We start from the raw sequence: 8,417 nt of genomic DNA, 5'->3' as shown, positions 1-8,417 counted from the left end.
CCAATTGGAATAACGCTGAGGTTAGAAGAACACACAGCCCAGCAACGCAGACAAGAAGTGCTTGTGGTCAGAAGGATATCGAGGGTGTGTAAGTGAAGACGAGAGCTGAAGAGAGCCAGGGAAGGGCAGGGCCATAGATAATAATGGCAGAATGTGATTTCAGCAGGAATGCTGATAACAGCAGCCAGAATGCTCTGCCAAAAAATCCAGGGAGCTGGATAATGCCAAGTGTTGGCAGGGGTGTGCGGATTTAGAGACCCTCGTCCATGCTGATGGGAGTGGGCTGTTGTAGCAATCTGGGGAGCAATCTGGAATATTTGGTAAAATTAAGTATAGGCAGACCTTTCAACACAGCAATTCCACTCCTGTGTCTAAACCCCAAATGCATTTCCTAACCCATAATGCCCATCGCAGCATTATTCACGGCGATAGGAAATCGGAAGCACCCTGAGTGTCCAGGCTGTGAGAACGAATAAGAGTGGCAAACACACACCATGGAATGCTATGCAGCACTCAAAAACTCGGTGCTCAGCAAAAACCAACCAAACAAACAAACCCAAAAGACAAAGGAGATATGTATCCATATCATTAATATACATAAAGAATAGACGCTGGGAAAATTTAACACTGCAACTTGCCCAGTCCCTTCCAGTCAGCACTTCTGATTCCCTTTCTCTGGATTATGTTTCCCTTGGCACTTACCACCTTCTACCATACTGATAGTTCTCTTATTTTTATGCTTATAAAGTATTGTCTTTCCTCCCCTATTAGCATATACATTCCTCAAGGGCAGTGATCTCTGATGGTTTCTTTGCTAATGCATCCCCAAATGACTGTCACAGAGTAGTTACTAAATGAATACTTGTTGAATGAATCAATGAACAAGACAATATGTATTTTGCAAGAACATTCGTAAGTCAAAAGATCCACTTTTAGTACATGAGATAGCACTTAAACAAGAAAGAGCTCAGCCAGGAGGAGTACCAGGGATGAGATGGAGGCAAGAGGGGCCCTGCTGCACCAAACATCCTTGACTGAGGAGCACGTTAGTGGTTTCTGAGTTCCATTCTCCCCTGCCTCCCAGTGGCTGCCTGGACCTGCCATCAGCCGTGCCTGACTCTTCCAGAACATCAGGTCTTGAAAACATCAGTCTGCTGACACTGTAAGTCCCTGTTCTGGGAGACCAGAAGTCTGAAGGGTTCCTGGTGAATGGGTCTTCCTAAGCCCGTTTTGGGAAGGGTGTTAGCTGGAGGGGCCTGCCCTGGGGTCCACTCAGGCCCCTTAAAAGTTTGGCCAGTTTTTGGATTTGGGATTCCCATCTGTTTCATACACATTAGCAGGTTTTAAACAAAACAAAGACTGGAGTCACCCTAGAAGGTACCTAACCAGTAGCATGCAAAATAACTGGGAAGTTTTGGAAAATGCAAATTCCCAAGCCTAATCCCCATGGAGATTCAAAAGATATTAGGGAGCCCAGGAATTTGATTTGTTTTATTTGGACTCCCCGGGTGCCTGCAGCCCAGCCAGAACCTGAACCCCACGCTGGGCAGTAGGAATCCCAGCCAGTCCCCAGTAGCCAACCTGGCTCTCCCCAGGGAGGCAAGAAATCTGCACTTTCCTCCACCCCCACCAGGAATGCTGGCGGGGGCTTCAGAAGCTGAAGCAGTCGGAACTCTGGGTGGAGGTGGACAGGTAATGGGCCAAAACACCCCTTCAGTCTTGCCCTAGTATCAGCATTCCTGGCCCACCCACCTGGGCTCTTGGTCACCAGGAGACCTCACGCGTACATACAGGCCCTAACCTGCCCCGAGCCCAGATCCGGAGCTTCCCAAGCCGCTCTCTCAGCCTGCTTTGAACAAAGGCGATTGTTCCCCCAGGAATGTGCTGCGGGGAGACGTCTGTCCATCCTTCCCCTTCTCTCCATCCCTTCCATCTCTGCTCCCACCTTTGATCCCTGGGAGGGAAGGTATCCTAAATATGATTGCTCTTGGCTACATTTTCCTCTCTAACTTGAAAGTCACATGCTCTCATGTGTGATTATTTGTGCACGAATCCCTCCAGCACTCAGACGCATTTATTCAATGCTGGAAGCTGAGGTTCGGGCAGATGACGGTTTTTAAAATACACCTAGGGAGTTGCCGACCTTCCTGTGGGAATCGTCCCATTATTTAAAGGATGGATTGTGCCTGTCCCAGCCCCCACCTGATGAAGCTGTAAATTGTAACAAGAGAATCTGGCTGAACAAGTTTCCGATTCAAACGTTATCTTGTGGACAAAGAACTCTTTGAATATGGTTTCTGTGTTTGGCTTCTTGTGATGGAGTGGAAAGTTGTTTTCACTGTTGCCGGAATTCTTCTCTCCCTTCAGCGTGTCCGGGCCCTGACTGAGAAGGCAGCCGTGGGCCGGGTGGGGGCAAGGAGAGTCCACGTGGCCAAGAGAACTGTGGCCAGGCCATTTCCTGCTCATTAACACATGGATATTGATAATATTTCTCTCTAGGAAGCTGCCACTGAGAAGGCAAGTTGTCCCCTTCGGTCACCACGTCATCAATAGGCAGACGGCCCCTTTCTGGAAGAGCCCATAATCCAAACATGCTTGGAGCTGGTGATTGATAGAAAGCTCCTATTTTAAAAGGATTCCGAATCTAAACAGAATGTGTCTGGTTACTGACAAAATTAAATTACCCTCTGCTGGAGAAACTTCCCTTTCCAGTGAAAACAAAGTTATAGTTACAGATAAAATAGTAACTTGGACATAAATTCCTAGAGGTTTCTAAGAGCAAGCAAGTGTGATTGTTAAATTTATGGGCTTAAATCCATTTTATGTTTATCCCACTTTGATATACTTCATAAGTGAGAAGGCACAAAACCCTTTTTGTTGTTGTTGTAGTAGTTGAAGGGTCAAAAGTTCCATAGACTCTTTGGTTAAAAGCACCTGGAGGCCCAGGTTTTACTGAACTCTCTGCTCTGGGAAAATCTTTTTTTTTTTCTCTCTAGAAACATGATAACCAAGCTACCCAGGAGCGAAGGAAAAGGTAGAAAAGTTTCCTGCTCTGTGTCCTCTTTTTCTCAAGGAAAGATTACAGTTAACACTCTGCTTTCTTGGACATTTCTCATCAAACTCTCTCCTCAGCTTTCCTTGCCTCCAGAAACAAGGCCAATGCAGTGAAACAGGATTTTGGTGTTCAAAGTGACAAGAAAGCCCTTCCAGTGAATCATTTTATTTATCCAGCGGGTCTTTGTTGAGTTGCTGGTTCAGGCTGTCACAATGCTAGGCTCCGAGAAGGGTATAGGAGTCTTCAAGGGAACTGATATTTGTCATGCATGAAGGGAACCAAAGTTTTGCCACCCTAAAACTCCCTTTGGGGATATTGATTTTTAAGCTAGTTATTAAGAAACAAAAGACTCGAGAAAAACATTGGACTCTCCCCGTTTCCTGTCTAGGCGGTTCGCATGGGAAGATCGGCCCCAAGCAGGGAACCCGACAGGCTCTGAGCAGGGGCATGTTACCCAGCTCCGCCGTGTTCTGTCGTTTCTGGGTTGCCGGGCCAGAACCTGTCCGCCACCTGTGTTTGGCTCTTCCTAAGCTACCTGGAAACTGCCTGAGTCCTTTGAAATCTCAGACCCCTGCCCCACCCTCCCTTTCTCCTTTGTCCATGACGGCATAAAAACCTCAACTATCTCACGTGTTTCGTGTCTTAGTATTATAAGGCGATTCGTATATTCGTATAACCAACTCTGCACATTTTCTCCAGTTACTTAAAAGCTGTATGGTTTGGTGAACCAATGTCATCCCAAGAAATTCCATTTTACAATTGAATAAGTAAATAAATCTGTCTCTGTTAATTTGATTATTAGCGCAGCTAGAAGAACTTAAAATGCGGGGCGGGGGTGGGAGGTTTAGCTCCCACAAATACATTCCCTTTCACAACTCCCTTTCACCTTCCATAACTCAGCCAGAGGCTGGGCAGAAGAAAAAATGGCCTCTAGACTGGAAATGCTTAGGAACTGGCAAGGGAGGTCAGATTGCAGAGGAGAAACCTCCAGAGAATGGCAGGAGGCCTCCGTTAATCCAGGCCTAACCCAGCAGAGACATATTAAAAGTGCTGCAGTCTGGAGAAGAGAGATCAGAAAGACCCGGGCCCCCAGGTGCTTTCAACCAAAGAGTCTAGAATATCCAATTCTGTGGGTTTGGTTTGTTAAGCGTTTCAGCTGGAAAGACATCTTCCTCTGAGACCCAAGCCTCAACAATAACGTCCCTCTCTTTCTTTTGAAGCCAGTTTCGAATCTCTTCCCTGACAGAGAAACTTTATCTCCTACATCCTCTGCACTCTTCTTGGTTACATCCGTGGACACAGAGCCACAAGTCCAGCTGGACCCTGCCACAGCCCTGTTCTAAAAAGAGCTATGTCATCAACGTGGGTTTACATTCGGAGGAAATTTGCTTTTATTTTGCTTTTGATTAATGTGCTAAGATGTTACATTAGGGAAGGATCCTCGCCCTCCCCTCCATTTGTGGGCCCCACCAAGCTGGGTGGGTTCTCCACAGAGGCAAATGTGAGCGTGAGTGCTCCCGGGGCTTGGCAGGGCCGCACGGCTGTGAGGCAATGGCTCTTCCATCACACTGTCATCGCGTTGCGGAAAACACCCTGAGCAGCACAGCTGCAGCACCGCTGGCAGCCCAGAGCTGACTGAGGGGGGAAGGCGCTGGGCCGGCCCCTCCTGCCCGCCACAGCTTCCCAGCGATGTCCGTGGTTCGGTGGTAGTTTCTTCACTAGCCATGAGACCCGTGACGCATCACTGGACTGGAATGGGTACTCGGTCTCCATAATGAGCAATCGTACGAGGACTTGTGTGCGCCCAAGTTACCACCATTACCATTTATTACCACTGTTACCAAAGCCACACGTCCCTTGTTATGCTCTGACACAGTCCACCTAGGCCCCCTTGCAACCTGATTGCCATTCCTTAAACTCTTCCTGTGTAGAAATTGTGGAGCCCTGACTCTTGGGGTGGCAGTGGTTCTAAAATTCAACTCAGAACAAATTCAATAAACATCTGTTATCTCCATTTACTTCACATTTCTTGATCTCCTATGTGCCCGCCAACGGGAATACAACAGTGAATGTGGCTGGTCTTCAAAGGTTAGTGAAGGAATGTCCAGGACAGCACTAGTCGTTTATTCCTCATTCTTCCTGAAAGAATCCCAGATGCCCTCTCCCCAGTTGTCTGACTCCCCCAGCAAAGAGAAATAGCCACAACAATTGGCTAGAGTGTGGAAAAAAAGTGTATTTGTAATCAGACATGGATTCAAACTGCAGTTGTATTACTACTTTATTATGAGATATTAAGCTACTTAACATCTCTGAGCTTACTTTTCTCGTTTGTTAAATCGTGATAATAAAGCTTTCTCTCAAAGAGTACTGTGAAGCAGCACTCACTTCAGCAGCACATATGCTAAAATCGGAAGGATACGGAGAAGATTGCCGTGGCCCCTGTGGAAGGATGACACGCGAAGTTGTGAAGCAGTCTATATTTTTAACGGTCCCTCAGATGGGGAAAAGGAACATGCCAGAAGGTGAAATGCAAGTTAACAATGTGGAAGAATTTAGCTCAGCGTAATTAAGAATGACTTCCCTGCTTGAAGAGAAACTGTAAACAGAAGTAGAAGCTGTTGGGAATGTTTTTTCTGATGACACATTGCCTATTTGAATAAATCTGTGTGTCAACTTAAAAAAAAAAAAAAAGAAAGGAAGGAAGGAAAAGAGTGCTATGGAGATTAACAAACTAACATGTGCAGATTGCCAAATTTGATGTCAGACATATAGAAGAAGACCCTGTCATATGGTAGCTACTATTATCGTGGTGATTATATGTTACTATTACTATTGCTATGACTGCTGTTATTCACAGATCTGTGCCTTATGAGGAAGCCAAATAGCCTTTTCGAGAAAACTAATATTGGGAAACTTTAGGAGAACATCCCTTCTAGGCTGTAGCATATCTAAGTTTCAAGTAGGGGCAAAAGCAAATGATCTATCTTCCTGGAGAAAAAAAAAGATTGAATTTTTTTAACTTAAATGTGATCTTCCATTGATTAGTCCACCTGTGAGGATCAGTCTTCTTCTTCAAAGAAAAAAATTAAGGTGTTCTCTGCCTAATCTGTCAAGAAGTTCAAATAAAAGATGTTGGGTTGGAGTTCTATTCTGAGGTAGCAGAGGGAGGGAGAGTTATCACCAACACTTTTTCCTTATTTTTCTTTTAAAGGGTTGGCAGACCATTATTAAAAAAAAAAAATCATCACCATCTAAAAATGCTTTATAAGTATTTGTGTTTCTGTTTTTCCTTTTCTTAGCTTGGGGAAGTCAGTAAGTGTTACAATGGAGAATTACAACTTTGTGTCTCCTTTTCTCATCACCTTAGACAAGCAGAGAAAGTAATTTACTTTCTGAATTCACCAGAAATCACTCCATTAAGACCAGATCAATAGCTGAGCTTACAGTGATTAGCCAGCAAAAGTATAAAAAAAACTAATATGTCAATTTGGATTTTATTGTACAAAAAGGATCTTCATTTTTAAAGATAATCTCTAGTTTTGGTTTATAAGGCCCAAGTATATAAACTAGATGAATACCCCTACTCAAAAAAATTTTTTTTCTTCAATCAACACAATAGCCATAAAGTAGTTTCATGAAATCCATTTTCAGGATTTGCTATAAAGCCCAATTCACAATTTAAATACACTTTTCCTATTTTTATGGCCAATACATTGAGTATATATCTTTCTCACTGTTTAAATCAGAGTGAAAAGTTTCATCTAAAATTATTTATTCCCACTCTTTAATTTTGATTCATGTGCCTCTGGAGACTATATCTCTTGTATCACTCTAATTCCAAAAATGAAAGGAAAACAGAAGATGAAATGCCATTGGTTGGTTTCTTTAAAAGGTTGTTTCAAGGGGTCACTCCTGAACTTTTTTTAATAAGCCATATTTCAAGTCTTTGATCTTGACAGCCCTGAAATACTACCTCACAATTACATCATAACTATGAAATAACTTTTGTTGGCTAGTGAAATGACTTTTCAAAAGTTTCCACTAAATACACAAATATTACAGTGAAAGGATGTCATAGTACTCCAGATGATTAGTGATGGTATTAAAATTGCCAGTATTGCTATATACTGTACAGTTAAGAGTTTTCTCAAGGATACTTGGTGGCCACCAACTCAGGTTGAACTAAAGGAACATATTCATTGATAAGCTTTGGAACATTTGGAGTGGGTTTCTTTCTTTCTTTCTTTTTTTTTCCTTCTCTCATACAATAGAAGCTTATTGTCCTCTGATATAACAAAGACAAATTGGAATAGGCTCTGGCCATGGTTTTATTTGATCATCAAACACTGTACGAAGATGTACATTTCTTTGCTTTCCATAGCTCTCCCTTCTGTAGGTTCATCCCTGCCCCAAATGTCCCCTTTTCTCCAACCCTCCCTACAACTTTCCTAGAGGAAAAGTCTCTAAACAAAAGCTCCCCTTGCGCAGTATGTTAATTATCAGGTGACAGAGTGTCAGCAGGGTCAGCTTCAGAGTAAGAAATGTTTAGCTAAGAGAAAGAGAAGTCTGCTTCTACTATAATCAGCAGCACCCACACCTTTTCTATTGCTATTCATTTCTCCTTCATACATTTCTTACCCTGGAGAACCCTCAGGCCTGTATCTCACCCCCGCACCACCTCCCAAAGCACTCCACTGCTTGCTGATGAGCCCTGGTCCTGGCCTGGCTGTAGCTTCCACCCACAGCCTGGGGCGTGTCCTACCGGAACATAGGCTCTTTACTCAAAGCCACTTGATGAATGAAATCTTTAAACATTCTTTGGATGCTCCTGGTATTTGAATCAATCTCTAAATGGGTTTGACATTAAAAAGTTTAGAAACTGACTTCCAGTCAAAATGGAGGCGTAGGTAGACACACTTCACCTCCTCACACAACAACAAAAAAGAATTGCAACTAAATCGCAAAACAAATAACATCTAGAACTGTCATAAAATCGAGCTGTACGGTAGTCTGACCACAAGGATTTAAAGAAACCACATTCATCCAGATGGGTAGGAGGGACGGAAACAAGGAGACAGGGTGGAGAGGCGAGGAGACACAGTGTGGTGCAAAGAGGCAGCAGTGGCAGAATGGGAAGGGGTGGTCCCACATTCATGTGTGGTGGATAAAAATCAGAAGGGATGCCTTGGGAGCGAGTGATCCCAGCCCTGGGCCAGACTGCACAGCCCAGGAATCCAGTGCTGGAATGATAAATCTCCATAACTTCTGGCTGTAAAAACCAGTGGGAGTTGAGGTGGCAGAAGAAACTACCAGATTTTCAGGAAACTTTGCTTGAAGGGCCCACATGGTCTTAAAAAATATG

At 43.9% G+C, this 8,417-nt stretch overlaps 1 non-coding gene across 1 annotated transcript; it reads left to right on the top strand.

The window, feature by feature from the left end:
• Positions 1 to 5,432: 5,432 nt before the first annotated feature.
• On the top strand, positions 5,433 to 5,539 carry LOC129080812 (U6 spliceosomal RNA). The gene has a single exon (XR_008530213.1). It is a non-coding gene; the product is annotated as a U6 spliceosomal RNA (small nuclear RNA).
• Positions 5,540 to 8,417: the final 2,878 nt, after the last annotated feature.

This window comes from Pteronotus mesoamericanus, unplaced genomic scaffold (genome assembly GCF_021234165.1).
Source record: "Pteronotus mesoamericanus isolate MK-2021 breed Mesoamerican mustached bat unplaced genomic scaffold, CSHL_Meso_final contig_90, whole genome shotgun sequence".
Lineage (NCBI taxonomy): Eukaryota > Metazoa > Chordata > Mammalia > Chiroptera > Mormoopidae > Pteronotus > Pteronotus mesoamericanus.
This window is presented reverse-complemented; position numbering and strand designations above follow the sequence as displayed.